At 37.4% G+C, this 20,341-nt stretch overlaps 1 protein-coding gene across 1 annotated transcript in view; it reads right to left on the bottom strand.

Annotated features, from left to right (window-relative positions):
* The window catches only part of gipr (gastric inhibitory polypeptide receptor), a 32,742-nt gene extending 16,689 nt beyond the window's left edge, over positions 1-16,053 (bottom strand). The window contains exon 1 of the mRNA XM_017719181.2: positions 15,837-16,053. The gene's annotated coding sequence lies outside the window, so the exon portion shown is untranslated. The remainder of the gene's footprint in view (positions 1-15,836) is intronic.
* Positions 16,054-20,341: the final 4,288 nt, after the last annotated feature.

Below are 20,341 nucleotides of genomic sequence, written 5' to 3'. Positions count from 1 at the left end.
CTCATTAGCTCTTCTAAGGCAGCATCCCTTAACAATCAGACATGAAAACATACTGATTTCTCTTGGTATATCTTAAATTAATAATAAAACATGTTCTCAGATACATTCCTCTGTGTGAGGCTAATTGTTTGTGCAAAACCAGTACTGTCCCCTAAAAAGATAAACCTACAGCCCTACATTAATTTCAGCCAGTGTTATTTTTTCTGTTTATTCTTTCTAGTGATTAACCAATGATTCATTCTTTAAGCCTTATGTTTACTTGAATATAAAAATTAGTCAGAATAACTGTTACGCATTCCACGGACTTCACTTCCCAGCAGCCCTTGGGAGAACACATGACTGCTCAGTCACAACCGGAATCCGACACGGACTCCAATTCCCAGGAGTCCCAGGGAACACACGTGACCAAGGACTCTGTTCAATCCCCCTATCAGCGTTCACAATCACCTGAGTACTAACCTACAACACCTGTGATAGATAGCATTTAAGCCCGGGCTTAGTATTGTAGGGTTGCGAAGTATTGTGTCCTGGTGACTTACTGAGCGTTTCTTCATGTTTTCCTTTTTTGTGTATTTTGACCATTGCCTTGCCTTCACGTTTTCTGAGTTTTTGCCTTGCCCTTTTTGTACTGTTGCCTGTCTGGATTGCTCTGTGTTTCGACTCTTTGGACAGTTCTGTGACTACGATTTTGGGTTTTCCTCTGGTTAGTATTAAAGCTACCATTTATCTAGATCTGCACTCGTCTGAACTCTGTTCCAACGTAACAATAACACCCTAACTGAGGGAGGAAGGGATCTGCAAACTGCACAAAACCCCTGTCAAGCACTTTGCCTCATTGAATATATTTTGTACCTATTCCTGTACAAAAGATGACAAGCTGACAATCTCATTCTGAAAAAAAGAGAAAGCCATGATAAATCATTTTGAGAAATCAAAGATCTTACCCCTTTAGTTATGCCCATTTGTTCAAGTTAATATAAGGAGATTTTATTCTAAGTGCATTTCTATATTTAAAAAGACAACTTACAATTTAATCATGTTACAGAAATAGGTAAATGTGTGTTATGTGCATCATCAGCCTTGCTGAAGGACCATGGCATGTTTGCCTGGGTGTCAAACCTGCATTAAGGGCAGTGGTGTTATCAAGTATGCTATCAGCTAATTGAAAAGTAGAAAATATGGACAATCCCTCAGTTTGTTTAATTCATTATTACATTTTCACACAATGTAAGTAAGTAAGTAAGTAAGTAAACATTTATTTATATAGCACTTTTCTAAGCACAGCTACAAAGTGCTTCACAAACAACAAGTACTAAAAATAGAATGATAAAACAAAACAGATACATATAACTATAAAAACAGTACAGCTATATTCATAAACAACATAAAACTGACATAAAACCATAAAAACAATGCAGCACTATCCAATAAATAACAAAAGCATCACCTGTGACCAAAAGCTAATGAATAGAGATGCGTTTTGAGTCTTCCTTTAAAAATGTCCTTTGATCCAGCTAGTCTAACATCCAAAGGCAGAGCATTCCACAACTTGGGGGCACACACAGAAAAAGCACAATCTCCCTTTCGTTTCCGTTTTGTCCTAGGGACCACTAAGAGCCCCTGACTAGATGACCTTAGTGATCTGGTACTAGGATACGGTGATAATAATTCTGAAATATATTTTGGCCCATCACCGTGCACCGCCTGGTATGTTAAAACCAAAATTTTGAACTGAATTCTAAAAACAACAGGCAACCAATGCAGAGATGCCAGTACAGGGGTAATATGCTCCCTTCTTTTAGTCCCGGTAAGTACCCGGGCAGCTGCATTCTGAACCAGCTGCAGCCGTGCCATTACCCCTTGATTAAGACATGTAAATAGTGCATTGCAATAATCAAGTCGTGATGATACAAAAGCATGAATGATCTTCTCTGTGTCCTGGAAGGAGAGCATTTTCTTGATTTTGGCAATATTTCTCAGTTGAAAATAACAGGCCTGCACCAGCTTTGTTATATGCATTGAGAAATTAAGATCTGAGTCAAAGATGACTCCGAGGTTTCTGGGATAAGGGTTTATCTGTGAAGCCAATAACCCAAGTTCCTTCTTTAGGTTATCAGCAACCTTTTGAGAACCCAGAACCAATACTTCTGTTTTCCCGTCATTTAATTTGAGGAAATTACAGCTCAGCCAATCCTTAATTGCTTTAATACAATCAGTGAGACTCTCTAATCTCCTGAAGTCGTTCCTTTTAACAGAGAGATAAAGCTGTGTATCGTCTGCGTAAAAATGATAAGAGATATTAAAACGACGAATCAGGTCACCTAAGGGGAGCATATATAAGTTAAAAAGTATAGGACCAAGGATTGAACCTTGTGGAACTCCACACGTTAGATCAGCACATGAAGATAACTTTCTTCCAGTAGATACCCTAAAGGTTCTATTTGTCAAATACGAAATGAACCAATCTAATGCAGTTCCAGATATTCCAACCCACTGATGCAACCTCTCTATTAAAATATTATGATCAACTGTATCGAAGGCTGCACTTATATCCAATAAAACTAAAACAGAGAGTGAATGTGAATGGCAATTGTTTTCAAATTATGTAAAAATAAGAAGAAAAAACTTAGAGCCACAAAATTTTGATCTGACAATGACATTATGTATTTCTTGTACTGGAAGAGGATTGTATTGTCACTATATTATCTGTTTTTAAAGTTCCCATTTCGGTTAAGAGAATGCTCTCAGCACTGAACAGATAATTTATGTCAAGAGAAATACATTCAATAAGATGCCCCCAGGACCCTCTGTGTTCTCATTTGTTTTGAAACTGACATTCTTGTCATAAAATAAGTCACTCAATAAATGGAACTATTTAAAGTTCAGTGCAGCTGTGCTTCACAGCTGGATGCTAATGTCTTTCCATTTCTCATGCAAAGAGGTCCCAGTGAGTCTCATTTACAATAACTTCATCTGCACGGCTCCCTGAATATTAAACACATTTTCTAAGTTTGCCCCAGGTCTGGTTAATGTAAGATATGCAGATATGCAAATTAGGTACATAAAGCCAAATTTTGCATTAGTGTGAAACACAATAGGTCTGTTAGGCATGCAAAGCGGGGCTGGAAGGTGAACTTATTGAGTTGCCCTCATTCTGCACTGAAATCTATTGTTTTATTAGGTGTTTTTTTCATATTGGACAATTTAGCAATGCAGAAAGCTAGGTATCTTGCTCCAGGCATTTTCTTTAATAAGATACGATCATATGATAATTTGTGTATGATATTTCTACTAATTTCTTCTAATACCATCCTAAGATCTGCGCTCTGTTGTTTAGTGTATTTTTAATTTCTCCTTTGTATTTGCAACTAAAAGCACCTGCAAGTCATGTGAAATTAACATCTTTTCAACAAGAAGCAGTTTTGTGAGAAATATTCTGAGGACTGTGGGTTTTATTTTTTTGCAACATATTAAAATTGAACTGGATATTAAAAACGATGTCTGCTATGGGTATAAAAAAACATGATTAGCTGCTTCCTGCAGATTAAAACTTTCCAAGGGACCCATGCAGTTCTAACAAATAAACAAACACTGTTTCACATTGAAAGTGTCTTATTTTGTTTCTGTATTTGCATCTGTTAAGAATGCATTACAAGACAATTTTCTGTTTGGTCTTATTCATATTCGGTTATGTATGAAATATATTCAAAATAATTTAATGGTAAAAGTATTAACATTCGACAGATATCTAGTTGGCCTAAGAATACCTACTGTTCTCTAGTGTGAAATGCTGAAAATGAATGTGTCCATGTCATATCACATTTCATACAAAAATACACACAGCATAAAAAAATCTATTAGAGGGGAAACCAAATATTTAGAACCAAAAACAGAAAGTGCTACCACTTCCAGACATATTTGGTGGCCAATTAAAAAAAGGCCATTTTTTTTTATTGATCTTTGATTTTTTGACTGCAAATTTGCAAAGATTACAAAGGCCTACAACAAAGTGTCAAAGTCTAAAACTTCACAAATAATTTTTATAGAAGTGAAAATTAGACAAGAGATTTTTAATGAAAAGTCTCTTGTCTAATTTTCACTTCTATAAAAATGTATTAAGTATCAAGAGGAACAGAAGTAGAAAGAAAAATTACTTAGTAATTAGTAAGGCCTCAGTTTTTGCAATGATCAAAAAAGTTTTTAATGGATAACTGTTCGCTATGTGTCAAGGCTACACACTGGATGGCACATACTGTAGCCTACATACTGTGCTAAATTTAATAAAATTATTATATTGATTGTAAAGCTTATTTGGCCTGTTTGCCCTGAATTTCGGCTTTGGTTTCAGCTAAGAACTCCATTTTGGTGCATCACTAAAAATAATATAAATTAAAATATACAAACAGGCTCAGTAGTGAATGCGTCCATATGCAGTAAACCACTGGTTTGCTAGGGCCTATGTATACATTAAAGATATTTTATATATTATAGGTAAACGTTGTACTACTGTCCTCATATGAGTACTAAAGGTTTACTGCCATGCTAGCTCACAAAAATCACTTAAAAGTACCAAATTAGTTAATCAGAACAGTACAACGTACTGAACAAAGTACAAACTAATTTCAATGAAATTTTGTTTACCAAGATTACTACTAATACCACTAGACAGCAGCTCAAGTTTCAGAACATTAGTTGATCCAATTAAAATAACGTATAGGACACAGGTAAGCTGAATTGTGATTCTCAGGAAGAAGGAAGAATATTTACCAATGAAAAACTGTGAAATGTAACTTTGAAGATATAGTGAAATGTGTAGATTTACAAAACACCTGACCTTGCTTTGCATAATTCTCCCTTGGTGGTCCAGAATAGCACATGCTATAGTTGCTATGGTGCTATTGTCTGATTTACAGTATATTGGAAAATATTTTGGTGATGCACACGAGCCACTGATGTGGCCAAACCACACAGGAGAGAGTGAAGTAAGATCTAAAAATAAGAACTCACTCAAACTCCTATTCTAAACCTCTGGGGAAAAAATGACATTGCAGAAGTGACAGCATCTTTGCTTTGAAATTATAGACTGCAGAAGACAGAATCTGTGGAGGTAATCAGATCACTGCTGGGCCATGGATGTCTACCACTTAGGAGCTCCTGCCGAGCTAACTGTCTGCGTCAGTGATAACTGTAACACTATGCAGCCTCTTGACAGCGAACTATATTAGCAAGAAGATTAGCTGAGGCTTTAAGCCTGCTTACATAACCACCTGAAACTTGAGCTCTACCAGACGAGGTGCCATGTATCACTCAGGTGCAAGGGCAGACTGGGAACTAGGCAGATCAGGAACATGCCAGATGGACCACGTCCCATTTGGGCTTTAGCATCCATTAGTAATGGGAAAATATTCATAAAGAAAACAGCACAAAATGAACACCAGGGACAAGTTTTTAGCCTTCCAGCCACAGAAGAGAAGCCAATTGAGGTAAGGTATCTAGATAGTCAGGTAGCAGCCTTACTGTTAGATTTTAGTTAGTCATTTGAATCATTTTAGTAATCAGTTCTCTCCATTGTAATTATGATTTGAAGACAGCTGCTAGATTTTCAGCTACCTAGCAGTAAGGCTACTTGTCGGCCCACTTTCTGCATTCACTAGCCTATTAAAAAATCACTTCTGTAGAAAAAAAAAATCAACCTCAAAGCAGATGCAGATGTTTAAAGGTTCCTTCCACCTTCAACATCTATCATCAGAAAGGGGGTTCCTTGTTTCTGGAGAACCTCAGTCTAGAGACTACTGAAGCACTGTCATAGGACGCAAGTAAGTAGATTTACAACAGATGTAGCCATGGCTACATTATTACATTTTGGCTGGAGTGACCCCTTCATACATTTACCTACATTTTTCTTCTTATGACATTTGTGTGGTTTTATGTACCAAATGCAATCATGATGCATTTTCATGTGACCATATTGCAACCTATATTATCTGGTTGACTGCTCTGTATTTTGCCTTATTCAAAAAGCAATACAGTCTGAAACACTTCTAATGACTTCAGCATGAATGGGCAGAGTGAAATTGTTATAGGCTGAATAGATGTAAATACATGAAAATGACATTGTAATCTGTGGTGAGAGTAGAGAGCAGGTGGAAGAGAATCTGGAGAGGTAGAGGTTTGCACTGGAGAGGAGAGGAGAAGGTCAGTAGAGATAAGACGGAATACATGTGTGTGAATGAGAGGGAGGCAGGTGGAAAGGTGAAGATGCAAGGAGTAGAGGTCGTAAAGGTGGATGACTTCAAATATCTTGGGTCAACCATCCAGAGCAATGGACAGAAGGATAGCAGCAAGAGTGAAAGGGAAGGTTTACAAGACAGTAGTGCGTCCTGCTATGATGTATGGTTTGGAGACCGTGGCTCTGTCTAAAAGACAGGAGGCTGAGCTGGAGGTGGCGGAGATGAAGATGCTGAGATTTTCGTTGGGAGTGACAAGGATGAACAAGATTAGAAATGAGCAGATCAGAGGGACAGTGAAGGTGGAGCAGTTTGGAGATAAAGCCAGAGAGGCCAGGTTGAGATGGTTTGGACATGTGTTGAGGAGGAATAGTGGATATATTGGTCAAAGAATGTTGGAGATGGAGCTGCCGGGTAGAAGGAGAAGAGGTAGACCTCAGAGAAGGTTTATGGATGTAGTGAAGGTGGACATGGAGATGGTTGGTGTGAAAGTAGAGGAGGCAATGGATAGGACAAGATGGAGGCAGATGATCCGCTGTGGCGACCCCTAAAGGGAGCAGCCGAAAGAAGAAGAAGAAGATGTAAATACATGAAAATGCATCGGTTTTTATGACATCACAAAAACAGTTCATTCAAATTGAGTTTTTGCCACTTCAGTATGTGGACTGGGCAGTGAATAGTTTTAAACTTTACCAGTGTTTACATACTACAGTAACTTTTTCATTTAAAAAAGTGAGGAAATTAGAATTTTCCATGATATGGTTTTTGGTTTAGGCATACAGCTCTTGGAAAAACCTTTAATTGGTTTTAAACCAGGGTCCTCTCTGTGTGGAGTGTGCATGTTCTCCCCGTGTCTGCGTTCTGGGTTCTCCGGTTTCCTCCCACAGTCCAAAGACATGCAGTCAGGCCAATTGGACATGCTACATTGCCCCTAGGTGTGAGTGTGTGAGTGACTGTCCGTGTCTGTGTCTGTCTGCCCTGCGATGGACTGGCGACCTGTCCAGGGTGTATCCTGCCTTCCGCCCGATGATTGCTGGGATAGGCTCCAGCACCCCCCCGCGACCCTGACAGAGAAGCGGCTTAGAAAATGGATGGTTGGATGGATGGATGGTTTTAAACTCGATGCTTTACATTACTTTTGGTAAATAACTAGCTCCAACACCTGCTCTCAATACATAATTGAGAACTACTGCTCTATAAAACTTGGTCTAAACATCTAGTGTTCAGTATGACTGTTGAATATCTTAATGAAGACTTAAGTAGTGAAAAATTGTTATTAAAAAAGTGTGCCTGTGACTGGATGTGCAACAAATACAGCCTTTTTTGCTTTATAAATAGGAATCTAACCTCTCCTTTAAGCAGAATACAGACAAAGCACCATTCACTATTGTGCGAAGCACTAGTCTTATGAAGTATACACAGCTATTTGACTAATTATTTGACTAATAATTGCTAATTATGACCCCTTTGAGACTTTGTAACCTACAAAATGAGAGTGAGCTCCATGAGGTGCTTCAGACTAAAACAGGAGTGTCCAATCCAATCTTATCTGTGAAGGACCAGACTGGCTGCAGTTTTTCATTCCAACAAAGCAGAAGCTCACATGATGAGTTAGTAAAGACTGAGAACAACCGCTAAAACAAGTGGAATCAAAAGTGCTCCTGCCTGATGAATTTGGAATGAAGACCTCACTGACCCTTTGTGGATAAAATTGGACATCAATTGACCAATGGATATTATTATTATTATTATTTTGCATATATATATATATATATATATATGCATTTCCCACACAATACTGAGAGTGAAAATAGTCAATTGGCTAGAAGAACAGTTGAATGGTTAAGTTACTCACTCTCCACGTAGTAGTCCAGTGAATATGAACAGTTTTGGGATTATTCTATCATTTCTAACATGTTTACACCAATCTAATTATCTCACTTTCACGCTGCATGTGTGAGGTAATTTGATCAATTCTGTCACCGCAGCCCTTAATGTTGGGAAACTCATATCATGATAATGGTAGAAATACAATGACAGCCCTAGCTTTGACCCCATAAAACATCATTTTCAGCCCCAATGGGTCAGAAACATTCATTCTGGTCAACAGCACATGACCATGGCCAGTACTGTCAGCCAATCTCATTTGCGTCATTCTACATTGATAATGACTTGTCCTGTTGCAGTGAAGCTGAGTTTGTTGTTGCACCACTCACCCGTTTGCTGGTCCCATCATGCTGCATACCTCATGAAGGCATGCTTCATTTCTGCCATCTCACTGTTGTTCCTACTGCCAGCCTAATTTAATTAACCTGATTAACAAAACTGGGTACTCTATAAGAACTCTACAAGGTTGATTTAAAAGCAAAACAGTTCACAGAAATTATACAAAATACTTAAATTTAAAACCATTCTCTATATTATAGTACAAAATAACTCACTGAAATAAACACTGATGCTATTCAGACTTAATAGCCTACCAATAAAACAAAAAAATAATTAATTACTGAGTTTTAATACTTTTTCAACTTTCCTAATCAAAGTATTTGATAGGTGACTGTAGCTCCCTCCTCAAAAAATCTAGATGTACAGTGGACATGTTTGTTACATTTTAAACAGAGAGAGAACAGACTTCACTCTGTGCTACATTTAATGTGTTAGAAGCAGCTTGTTTAAAATTCCTTCCTTGTATCTCTCAGCCACATCTGCAACAAGACCACCAGTCCAAGACAGCTATGTTGTGGATCTCTCGGAATGAAGCCCAAGAATTTTCAGACAAAGGTCTGAGAGTCAGTCTGAGGTCATTTAGGTGAAAAAATCCTGAGAATCACTCAAAGGTTAAAGATATGCTACATAAGATTTTGTTTATAATGTAGAAAATTAAGAGTAAGGTTGGTATAAATACCTGACCTTGTGGTATACTGTTGTGCCAGTGAGCCAAATGGTGCTGAAGGAGTAAGAGACTCCTTTTGCACTAGAAACAGTCATTAAAAGCTGTGATAGGACATTTTTTGCTGTACAGAGTGTATTTACATTCAAGGACTGTATGAATATATTGCATAACAGTAATATAGTACAGTATTTAAAAATTATTATAGTATTTCAATATTATGATGTCTCAAATTTCTACTCCACATCTGAACAGCCAAATAAACGTTTCACCCATTTATATTCTAAAGCGGCTCACAGATTGCTGGTGTGAAAGCTCACCAATAGGTGAGAAAGAGGAGAACAATCAGAGCCAGGAAAAAACAATGAACACGTTCAATTTCAGCTTTCACTCTTGCACCATTCTTTGCACTCTCAAAAGAGTCCTCTAAAAGAGTATCAGTTAGCTGGAAGTAAACATGTGCTATGCTGTTTGGCACATCTGGAGTGCTAGCTAAACTTTCATTAACTTAGCCAAAACATTACAGACACAAACACCACAGAAGGGGTTATATTTTGGCTTTCTGTCACTGCAATCACTCCAACCAGTCACTCAACTTTGCTCACTCAGAACTTAATTTTTGTCATTTACACCAGTTAGTCAGAATCAAACCTGTCCTGTGATATTTGCCACAGGGTCTGTAGCCTGTCACTAAGCTAATATTAAGTTAGTTGATCAGACTGCAGAACACAGAACAACTTTGTTGTTCAACTTTGCCTTTCTGTCCCTTCAATGGCAGTTGCTCGACTTAATTTCCTCAGATTTGAATCGTTATTATCTAAACTTATGCCATGCTTTAGATAGCCAGAACCGATGTTGTGGCTTCTTGTTAACAGCAAATTTTGTTATTAGCAATTGTCAGATAGATGGATTGACATTTTTTGAATGCTGGCTAGAAAACTGTGCAGTGTGTTCACATATTTGGTGATCATGCAAGCAAACAAAACTTTTTGATTATTTTTGATTTTGAAATAAGGCAGCTTGAGATCCCCTCAGGAAAATATTTGGAGACAATTTAAAAGTATGGCAGATGCTGCCCAACAAAAGAACAATAGCCACTAGCTCATTCTTAAAAAGAAAAAAGCAGACTGCATTATAAAATTAGATTATGTTACATTACTTACCTTCACATAATCAATACAAGCATTTATCACAACACTTTGTCTAATGTTGAGATTAACTAAGAGTGAGAGAACAGAACAGGCAAGATTACAAGAGTTACATGAAAAATAATTAAATTAAGAACACCTGGTGGTCAAAGTTTAAGGCAAGCATTAATTCACCAAGATGGTAAGCTGAAACACAAACACTGAGAATAAATCATTAAAGTAGAAGAAATAATGGCTCAGAGAAAGGCCCTTTGCTCTAGTGAAAGAAACAAACAAACTGAGGAAATGGAGCTTTGAAAGAGAACCATTAGCAAGTAAGAAGGCATCTTGATTCTCCTTCAGAACGTTTCTCTGGTAACATCACCATTATGGCTTGAGAATCTATCTCTTCTTACAGTGTTAGCTGCACTGAGCCTTCACAGGAGTGCAGCCTTCTCTATTAATAACACTATATGTATTCCATAAAGTCAGGGGGTTCAAGGTCACCTGTAAGTGAAGCTTCAGACCCTTTAATTAATACATAACACTCTGGACTGCCTGTCTAATTAGTCAGTCGTTAACAATGGTCTGAAATGAAAAGTGCTGCAGTCAGAATGCAACTAGTTAACATTAACACTAAAATACATTAAAGGGCACTTATCTTGGAAAAATGTATTTTCCTTAATGTTTTTTAAATGAGAGTTTGGTCTAGTATGTAAGCGCTAAAGTTTTAAAATTAACCGTTCACTTGCTAGTCCATACAGTCCACATGTGAAAATTAAGCATCAAAAAAAGCCTGTTTTTGCAATGTCATAGAATTTTTTTTTTACATATATTCTGTTTGTTAAGCCTATAGCAGTTTAGGCCCACCCACCCTGGCTGAAGTGATAACGACTGTTCCAGCTTTGACAGCTCTATGAATGAAGCATCATACAGGGCAGCCAATTAAAGCAGGGTCATTCACATATTTCAGTCTTAACACATTTCAGCAGTAACAATAACAGGCAGTTTTATTCTATGTCTAAAGAGAAGTTGTAAAATGGAAATATAAAATGAATTGCAACAGTTTTGGACATATAAAACTCATTACAAAGGATATGGGCTCCTTAACATCTTGCATCGCAGAAAGCAAACAATGAATTTAATTTAACGGGTAATCTGTTGCTGTGAAGCCAGCCGAAATGCCCTAAATGATACATTTCGGTGACCATTTCTCTATAATTACTGCTGCCATTCTTAGTTGGGCTAAGCCTTGTTATTCCTTCGATAGAGGATTAGACCAAAACATTCCTTTATCAGGCATGTCTGCTGCTTTGTCTTACAAAACTGTGACAATTTAAATTTAGAACCATTAGATCACTTGTCACTGTGGGTTTCCAAGGAGAGAAGACCAACATTTTTGTGCAGGACCTTTTCAGTGGTGGCAGGAAAAATGTGAATGTACCTTGTTCTAAATGGAAAGTAAACACATCTTTGTTTTCCTACTGTTTTCAGTTTACTCGTTCACTCTCTGATAATCGTCATCAAGTCACAAAGGGAAGCAAATCAGAAAATGAACTGAACCTCAACTGTCAGAGGACTGCAGTTTGGGTTTAAGGTCTTTTCAGGAAGCACCATTTCTGCCACGCCACCACTCACTGTTGACTCTTAGGTCCAGCTACTATTAAAGACCTAGAAAATGCCCTCCACTAATGTCTGATGACTAATGCCTAACCACTAAAGCTGAAGACAGGAATGTGGCTAAAAGCTCACTAAAATAAATAGTAGACCTAGTTCAAAACTATTATGTAACACAGAGTAATGAGACCAAATTATGGTCAGTAAAGCCGTCTACCGGGTTGTCACTCCCTTAGCTAGCTAACTTTGTATTTATATGAGGCAATAGAGGTTAGGTTAACACTTACCCTACATTCACACTAGAAAGTGACAAGTCGCTAATCTTTGTCTGATGTTTGTCTCCTGTGGGTCCAGCTGTCCAGCTTCTGACAAGAAATTGTAAACATATGTAATATATATGTATTGTTTTGTTTAAGATATGTTGGCTTTATCGCTCGTTGCCCTGTATTGCTTGGTGCTAGTCACAAAATCGTGGCTACAAATTGTGTACTCCCATAAGGAATGACTGGACAACTTTGTTGCTTGCTAGTGTGAATGTATGGTAATAGCCAGTTAACATGCCAGCTGTTTTAAGAATCTAAAGAACAAGTGAAAGAGATAGAAATGACCTTTATATTGTTTGGTTTTATATTTTCAGTTTTTGGAAACATAACACCAGTATTTGTTATTTACAGCATAAATAATGTCACTAAAAAGGTCATATAATGTTGATCATAACAGTGTGACCAACGCTATTTATATCCCTCAGTTCCTCAACCTGTGGATGGAAATAAAAAAAAAAACAAGCTAGAAAAACTTGATCTTTTATTATTTCCTTGAGCTCTTGTTAATGAGAGTTTAATAAAAATAATGTATTACTAACACACGTGAGGAGAGGGAAAGAAAGAAGTTAACAGGACTGATGGTGTAGATCTGGTGGAAGTGAGTGATCAAGAAGAAAGCAAGAGAGATAATTATGTGGTATAGCTTTCAATAAAAATGAATACTGAATTTAAATGCGCTTAACTGAAAAATACAGTACGTGTCACTATGACATGCTTACAGAGCAAAATCACAGTCTTTCTGGTTGTACTAACTGAGACTGAACAGATCTATAATCTGTGTATTTGAATAAGAACATTGCAGCTCATCATGGAGAGAGGAGAGAGCATTGCTTGACTTCAGTACCTGTGCTTGATCTGTGCCTGTTGTAAGTCGACAGACACAATGTTTAAGTCACACTTGCTCTGTACTTAATACAAACTAGAATGACAGCTCTATTGTGTGCCAGCTTCACCCAATATCCATTTTTTTTGTCTGTTGCTACTTTAAAAATTTACAATGAACAGGCATTTTGGGGCCATTAAAAAATTCTCCTGGGGACACTGCCCCCAGACTCGCCTAATACACACTAAGCCCCCTTATCCATAAACCTTTACTGATGCCCATGAACAATAAAATGTTACTACAAATTAGTTTCCACTGCAGTTAAAGCTCTCAGGAAGCAGACAAATACATACATTAGCAATTTTATGACAATAAATTGGTCAACTTGTAAAAAGAGTAACAATTTGGAAGTTGGTGAGCATGTCCTAAATAACACTGAAATTAGAGAGCCCACAAAAACCTGTCACTTTCCGCACCACATGCAGCAAAACAGCTTCCATTCACTTGTCTTTCAGTCATCTCTCTCTTTTTGTGTATGTATAATGCCAAAGCCATGACATTTTAAGTATCCTGGCACTAACTTAATAACTACACTGGCTATTTATTTTCTCTTCATATTCTCTCTCATATTCAGCTCTTTAAAGTACGAAAGGACTACTGAGCCATTGAAAAGCATGAATCTTACTGTTTTGAAGAATTCTCAGTGTACAGATTTATATATTTTTATTTCATCAATGGATCATCACACATTTCTTTCTGGAGTCTCATGGACAAAAGCAACAGACATGCAAACAAATTAGCTTCAGGCTAATAACAAAGATATATTTAAACAGGAGAATGAAAACAACAGTTAGACAAGGCATAACTCATCAATCATTTGGCCAGAGAAGGCAATGTATGAAGTATGTTTATGATTAACCTGGTTTCGAACTAGATGATGTATTTCCTTTCTGCTCAAGATGAGGGCTGAAAGTGAAGTGTCCTGTTGTGCACTGCTTCCCTCTCCAAAGCTTTTTCGAGTCTCCTACACAGTAAAGTCCCCAGTGCTGAGTAGAGCTCAGTATTGAAATCCAATACTTTTATGGTACTGACCAAATTACTTAAGTAGAGTATTGAAATGTTAATTTTCATTCAATACCAAATTCAATTTCTAAGCGGTCAGTCTTATGAACATTAGTGGGCCAATGAGCATGTGTGGCCTAAATTGTTGAGTGGTGGTCAACCATCTAACACATTAACATCAGTGCTTCTGGAATTCTCTTTTGATTACAATCTAGTCAGTAATTATGGTCTCTGTGTAAGTTCTGGCACCTCACACTCAATCCTGAAGTCACAGCCACTTTTGGTTTGGAATTCAAATCAAGGAATCAAACAATGTATCATCCTTAAATCAGTATCAAAGTCAACATATTTTTGATATTGATATCAAAAATTAAAAAAAAAAAAAATCATCCCTAAGGCTGAACCACATTCCTACATGGTTTTTGATTTAAAATATTGGTTCAAAGAAAACCTTCAACAGGCCACTGTTGGGTTCATGAAATGATTCTTCAGCTTGATGGATAATGTGCTGTAGATGATTCAGTATTGCACCTTTTTAAAAAAAAAAAGGGTTCTATACAGCACAAAAAAGGGTTCTACCATGCTTACAACATCAAGCTCATTACAATAGAAGAACCCAAAAAGTGCTATATAGAACCATCTGCAGCATATTCTCCATCAATCACAAGAACCCTTTCACAATGCAAAAGACCTTTTAATCATGCAAAAGGTTCTTTGAGTGGTAATGGTTCTATATCTAACATTTTTCTTTACTAAAGAATCCTTGAAAAAACGTGTGGAAGAAATCTTAATCTTCAATCTTAAAAAGGTTCATAAAACTCACACACCTCATTTGGAAAAATTGCTTCTTTAAAGAACCACCCACTGAAAGGTACTTTAAGGAACCAACAGTGATCCATTTACATTGAAGAACCCTTTATGGTACCTTCATTTTTAAGAGTGCAACTGGATCTTCATGGACTGTAGGTATATATTCAGCATCGTTGGTGTCTGTTCACTAGGAATATTGCTGTGTACAGAACCGTGTGTCATGTTTCCTTCCTAAAGGGATTTCAGGGGTTCCAGACTTACATATCTGCTGTCTAACAAAGTTTTGCAGGGCAGAACACCAAGCGAAACAGAAAGCACTGAGTTGTTAACAGGCTGCTTTGAGTCCAAAGGAAAATGAGGTGCTGTTCTTCTGTTCTGTGCCAGCGGCATGCAAGAGAAACCATGAAGTGAGACAGAATGACCCTTGGTTATGATGGTACACGGTGACACCGCTTTACAAAATTTCATTTAGCTCTTTGTCTAAACAGTAGATAAGGTAAATTAGCATGCAGATAAAGAGGTATTCTGGACCAATTCAACATTCTTCTATAGCAATATTCTGTTCTAAAAGTAATGCTATTAAAGCATAATTTATGCTTAAATTAGTTACTTTTCTGTGTGTTGTGTGGAGTGCTGCCTGCTTTAGTATCTATCCTGCCAGCTACTGCATCAGAGAAGCCATACAAACTTTCTGCTCTCATGAATATGATATGTCGTATTACTGAGTGTCTATAACACATTATAGCTGCTTGTAACTACCAGTCACCTTGAACTTAATATTACTGTAATAATAAACAGAAATAAGCTCGCAAAGACGCAAGTGCACCCTCCAGACAGTCAGTTTTAGCTAAATTTAATGTAAAAACAGCTCATTAATCTCGAAGACTATTGATCATAGAGAACAAGCCAGACCACTCGACAAATCCCACAGACATTAGCATAAATCCAGCATCTTACCGGGTGGAGAATCAGAAGGTGGGCTGTAAAATTGAATGTAATCTCCTGTGTTCGCGCATTAGGTCCCCTTATCTGAAGCAGAACTCGGCTCCGGTCAAGTCTCGAAATATTCACAGATTTATGCGGGAAAGAGCTGCGAAATTCAAAAGTAACCCACAGCAGAGGAGAGAAGTAGAGACGTCCTGCCTCCCGCTCAGCACAAACTGCCTCTGAGAGAGAGAGAGAGAGAGAGAGAGAGAGAGAGCAGCAGCAGCAGCAGCAGCGCACACATTCACGCGCGACTGGGTCACCTGGAAAACGGACGTAATGAACGAGTGAGTGAGTGACTGTTCTTGTGTCTTAAGGGTACAGAAGATGAATCGCCCCCGTGTAGATAATCTGTTATATAATGTTGTGTCGTCTTTGTCTTGTTCATTTTATTGATATTTCTCTGTATCGGTTCATTTTATTGCTCCTTTTACCTTTTTATTTATTTTCTTCCCCTGGCTGCACATTAATTATGCAAAGATTTAATAAAAAGAAAAAAAAATGTATGAAGCTGTAATCACACACTACACAATTTGATTTAACTCAAATATATGGACATTTTATTAAAATAAAGATTAAAAGTTATCACGAGTTATACACAATACAGGAATACAGATGCGCCCAGATGCCTAGTCTTGATCACTCACAGTTGTCCCCTAGACAGCTGATGATAGACCCCCCGCGCCCCCCCCCCCCCACCCCGGCCCATGAAGAGACCGAGTGGCATATTAGAGATGCATTTTTACAATGTTTCAAACATTCTTACTGCACTGACGTCACTACAGTCTCAGCACTGAGGAAACAGGTTTGTTTATTTATTTATTTATTGTTATTTTTCTTTCTTATTTATTTGTTTTGATTAAAGTAGCAAATCGTGTTCAGTGATGCTACTGAGTATCAACAAATAATCCTGCTTTCAATGAATTAATTCTAAAATTGCTGCTAGTCGCACTACAAAACTGGGCCAGTAATGCTGGATACACTGCGTCTGATAATGTTACTGCAGTGATGTTAGCTAACAGCAAAACAGGTCCACAATGGTCAACATGAACATCATGTGAACGGCCAACATGAATTAATTGATACTGATATGAATGAATCTCATCATTTTTATGTTTTTGGTAAATTTGAGGAATTTGTGTTTTGCATGAGGCTTTTAACATCACATACTTAATTATTATTATGAACTATTTCATTGTTTGTTAATATTCATTGTTTGTAAATATTCCAGATGTGGTAATACAAATAATATTTAATGCAGCTAATATTTTTTTAAAAAAGTTTTCATGTAGGTCTTCACTACTTTGTATCACCTAGATTATTAAGTTCAAGTCTGTTTGTTGATGCAGGAAATAGTGTTAGGGTGTGGTTATCTCTAATGAGTGATGGGTGAGCAAGTGGCTGAAACAGAACAACCTGGCCACGTCATGAACAAAAAGAGAAGAAAAAACAATCTAAACCTCAAAGCTTTACCATTTCTTTTGAAGATGAAGGAAATAATAATGGCAACCTTTTAGCTATGACTGTTTGCATGTATATTGAAAATCAGAAGGCTCAGCTGTGGTCCAGGGACCCTGCCAGTGCTTCTGTAATCACCTGATCCAACTTAGTGCACTGGAACTTTATCACCACTCCTCTTTGTTCAACAGCCTTTGTTGATGTTGCAGTGTTTAATATTGGAACTTTGCGCAACTGGCCATAAAGAAACATGCCTATTGTACCTTTCCCATCTACAATAATGCTTTCACTCTCTATCAGTGTTCTGACATGCTTACTGTTTCAAGGGGTGCCTCTGATTCAGGACCAGCTCTGCCAAGCCTACACGTGATGCTAAGCTGCAAGAGGACAATTTCAGCCCTGACCTGTTGTTAGCAACTGTATTAGGGATCTCCTACACTCAGACTATTAAACTGCTCTTTTGGTGGTTTTAACCCCTTAAAATCACAGGCTTATTACATACTAAGGCTTATTATTCAGTAACTACATGGGCTTCAGTGTAAACTGACTGAGATGTTATTAATAGAAGAGGTAATAGAAGTGTGTAACAAAATGCCAAGTAGATTCAAGTCAGTTGTTTCAGTGAAATTGAGTTGTCACAAGTGTTCTTGGTCAATGTAATTTTTCCCATTGGCTCCCGGCTTTAACTATTTGCATATTGTTTTACTTGTTTTACTCACTCCCTTCATGTTGTTTATTTTTGTCCTGGATTGCCTTCCACTGTGTGTGAATTTAATTTATTCTCCATAGTTAACTGCCATTGTTATTGGCTGTAAGTGCAAGTTACCATGTAGCTGAATGTAATTCTAATGTAATTCTATCAGTCATAACTTTTTTATTAACGTAATGTTCTTTGTTATTTAGTAGAACATAATGATATTAAGTTGAATGTTGGAGTTATACAGTTAAATTACCATTCCAGTGTATTAGAACTCTATGTTTATTGGAAGTCTATGGTTAACTTGAATTGGCTGAATACTTATTACTCTTTCAAGCATCTAAAAGCTACTTAACACCATTGTGTAGAACCACATGACATGACATTTTAAGTAAACACAACATTTCACTTTGGGGTAAAACAAAAATAATCAGCCCAGTTCATTATAATTTACTCTAATCACTTTACTTGAATTTATAAATTGCACATTACTTAATCAAGCATCTTCTACTTAACACATTTGTGTGAAATCACTTGACATGACAAAATACAATGTTTCACCTTTTTGAATGTACCTAAAGGAGAAGCAAAGTGGTGTAAAGGTATTCACCAAACCAGAGGACCTGTTCTACCACTTTGTTGTATATAATAAAAACAGACCGTATTGTGGCCTAGATGGCCTTTGTGTCTACTTTATTCACTACCTCTAACCATAATAAATGATCCAGTAGGCTCCAGAAAGGCCAGTTACAATGAATACCTTACCTGTTTTGTTGCTTCACTCTTTCATATCCAGATTTTTGCTCAGAACAGCACAGTATCAGCAAAGTATTAGAAATCATATCCCTTTTTTATTTTTTCCTATAATTAATCTTATTAAAAATTTAAGGAACCATAATGAATATAGATACCACAAAGGGCTGAAGCTTTTATACTCTTTTCTGCCTTTAACATGAAAAAGACAAACATAAATAGGAATAGAATCTGGACTATATTTAGAAGGAGCACAATAACATGGGTGAGTCAAAACTGACCCTTTGACCTTTTAGTAAATTAGAAATAGGGCTTCATCAACTGCCCTGCGATGGACTGGCGACCTGTCCAGGGTGTATCCTGCCTTCCGCCCGAAGACTGCTGGGATAGGCTCCAGCACCCCCCGTGACCCTGACGGAGAAGCGGCTTGGAAAATGGATGGATGGATGGATGGCTTCATCAACCAGGCAGTGCTTAAGGGCCCCACCTTACCAGGCAGGGGTGTAGCACTGTGTGAGTCATTGCCAAACATGACTTACAGTGTTCCCCAGAGAAAATGAACACCAGGATCTAAAAGATTTTGCCTTTGAAGTTTTATAACTTTATTTTATTCTTTCTGGGGGGGTCTTGGGTCGTCTGAACGTCTCAAAATTATTTTCTGGGGGAGGGGTCAGTGAAAATAAATTTATAATCACCATATACAGTATATTAAAGCAAAATTGATGTTCAAATGCAAATTCAGTGAGATTCTGTCTTCAGTATTGTTAATTTACTAGTGATGTAGCACTGGTCTGCTTTAGGGTGGCGCTGTTGCTAATTCGTTCATCCAATAGGTCCTTTATAGCCTAGCAACTGTAACTGTGATACTTCTGAAAAGCTTTACATTATGCCACAGCACACTGTAAATCTGAAAACATGCCAAATTTCCCAAAAGTTCAAACTCGAAAAGAGCATTTTCAGAGGAAGAACTATTAAATCAAACATTCTGCTGAAGCTAGCATTAACGCCACAGTGGAAAGTAAGTTAGTAGCCAGCCAACATGAGGCCCCCTGAACACCAGGAGGTATTGTGATTTGAAGGACATTCTGGCCAAAAATGAAGAATGTAACCATCGCTACATCTGTTGTAAACATACTTACTGGGATTCTACAGCAGCATCGGAGTAGTCTCTACTCTACTCTACTATGACACTAGTGATGATTTGCATAGTGCATGCTGGGTATTCTAGTGAAAAATATGAAAAAAAGAACAATATAAGTCTGTGAATTCTGTCAAATCAATGAAGCTGAGACCAAAGTGCCCCTTCCTTTAAACATGAATAGATAACCTCATTGTATATAGAAATAATGGTATGCGAATGGAATGAATGAAGGTTACGGTTAGTTCAGGGTTACTGCCCTCATCAGAGTGGCAGACATTTATATTATAATACTGTATGTAATCCTATGCAGCAGCTAAAAGCTCTGCACAAATGTCTAGATTCATTTGCTATTGCTGTTAATGTGCCAGAGGAAGAATCATTGTCATGGACATATGGACAGAAACATAATTTCATGAGCATCATTTTTCT

This window comes from Pygocentrus nattereri, chromosome 17 (genome assembly GCF_015220715.1).
Source record: "Pygocentrus nattereri isolate fPygNat1 chromosome 17, fPygNat1.pri, whole genome shotgun sequence".
Taxonomy (NCBI): Eukaryota; Metazoa; Chordata; class Actinopteri; order Characiformes; family Serrasalmidae; genus Pygocentrus; species Pygocentrus nattereri.
Note: the sequence above shows the minus strand (reverse complement) of the source record. Positions and strands in the feature narration are given on the sequence as shown.